Below are 2,159 nucleotides of genomic sequence, written 5' to 3'. Positions count from 1 at the left end.
GCTCGTGCCAACTTTGGCGAATATTTTCTAAGTGCCAACGGCTCTTGCGCCGTAAAGTGTCCGCTTTGCCTGGTTCCCTCGGTCGGCCACAAATAGCGAAAAATCAGCCTCTCCTTCTGGAGCTCGCGCCAACTTTGTCAAAAAATTTCTAAGTGCCAACGGCTCTTGCGCCGTAAAGTGTCCGCTTTGCCTGGTTCCCTCGGTCGGCCACAAATAGCGAAAAATCAGCCTCTCCTTCTGGAGCTCGCGCCAACTTTGTCAAAAAATTTCTAAGTGCCAACGGCTCTTGCGCCGTAAAGTGTCCGCTTTGCCTGGTTCCCTCGGTCGGCCACAAATAGCGAAAAATCAGCCTCTCCTTCTGGAGCTCGCGCCAACTTTGTCGAAAAATTTCTAAGTGCCAACGGCTCTTGCGCCGTAAAGTGTCCGCTTTGTCTGGTTCCCTCGGTCGGCCGCAAATAGCGAAAAATCAGCCTCTCGCCCGTCAGGTACCAGGCGTTGGGGTACCAGGGGTAAGTGCAGTACCAGCTTTGGTCTGTTGGTGCGCCAGAGTACGATGAGTTGGTCCCCCTAGTCACTGTACTCATTACCTTTACCCCCAAATCGCAAAATATAGTCAGAACGAGTGTGGGGAACACAAGTTTTGGCCCCGAGAACCAGGCGGCTGGTGTCTCTAGCGATGTGTTCCCCCCCAAAAAGTGTTCACATGCTCGGACAGCGAACCTAGGAGCTACCGCAAAGCACTCTGGAAGTGCAAGAGCGAAAAATTTTCTAAGTACAAAAACTCTCGAAAATTTTCAAAGTGTCACAGTGCTCGAAAATTTTCAAAGTGCTACATGCTTTCCATCCAAGGAAGGAATAGTGGAGGACCGGCCGCCTCCTTAAACACAAGCCGGCGGAACGACGGGGAGGACCGGCCGCCTCCTTAAACACAGGCCGGTGGAACGTTTGGCAGAATTCTTCTCGTGGAGGACCGGCCGCCTCCTTAAACACAAGCCGGCGGAACGACGGGGAGGACCGGCCGCCTCCTTAAACACAGGCCGGTGGAACGTTTGGCAGAATTCTTCTCGTGGAGGACCGGCCGCCTCCTTAAACACAGGCCGGTGGGAACGGTTGGCAGAATTGCGTGACGGCCGCCTGCTCCCGGCGTCCGCACGTGAACGAACACCCCCTCCCGGGGACGGCCGTCTGCTCCCGACCGCCGTCCTTCACCCCCTCACCTTCCGGACCCCCGTCTGCTCCCGGCGGGCCTCCGAGTACCCCCACCTTCTCCCGAACTGACCGACAGGCAATGAGACCCGCCTTGGTAGGGCCCCCACCGGCCCCGGCTCGCGCCGGCGTTGGGTGGACGGTTCCTCCCCACTTGCGGGTCGCTCTCCACGGAGGACCGGTCGCCTCACTAAACATAGGCCGGGCGAAAATCTGCGAATGTTATACATCCAAGGAGGGAGGACCGGCCGCCTCCTTAAACCACCGGCCGGGCGAAAATATGCGAATGTTATACATCCAAGGAGGGAGGACCGGTCGCCTCACTAAACATAGGCCGGGCGAAAATCTGCGAATGTTATACATCCAAGGAGGGAGGACCGGCCGCCTCCTTAAACCACCGGCCGGTGCGAAAATCTGCGAATGTTATACATCCAAGAAAGGAAGGAAGGAGGGAACCGGCCGCCTCCTTAAACACAGGCCGGGCGAAAATCTGCGAATCTTATCCATCCAAGGACGGAGGACCGGCCGCCTCCTTAAACACAGGCCGGTAGGAACGGTTGGCAGAATCGCGTGACGGCCGCCTGCTCCCGGCGTCCGCACGTGAACGAACACCCCCTCCCGGGGACGGCCGTCTGCTCCCGGCCGCCGTCCTTCACCCCCCTCAGCTTCCGGACCCCCGTCTGCTCCCGGCGGGCCTCCGAGTACCCTCCCCTTCTCCCGAACTGACCGACTGGCACTCATGACCCGCCTTGGTAGGGCCCCCACCGGCCCCGGCTCGCGCCGGCGTTGGGTGGACGGTTCCTCCCCACTTGCGGGTCGCACTCTAGCGCCTCGGCCGCCGCGAGAGCGTGCGCTACGCGCCGCCCCCGCAGGCCTTGGCGCGACCGAACGGCAGCGAGACCGAGACGCCCCGAATCACCCACCTAGAGGAAATCAACGGAGGCCGAGCGCGC

The sequence above is a fragment of the Syngnathus typhle genome, unplaced genomic scaffold (genome assembly GCF_033458585.1).
Source record: "Syngnathus typhle isolate RoL2023-S1 ecotype Sweden unplaced genomic scaffold, RoL_Styp_1.0 HiC_scaffold_120, whole genome shotgun sequence".
Classification (NCBI taxonomy): Eukaryota; Metazoa; Chordata; class Actinopteri; order Syngnathiformes; family Syngnathidae; genus Syngnathus; species Syngnathus typhle.
Note: the sequence above shows the minus strand (reverse complement) of the source record.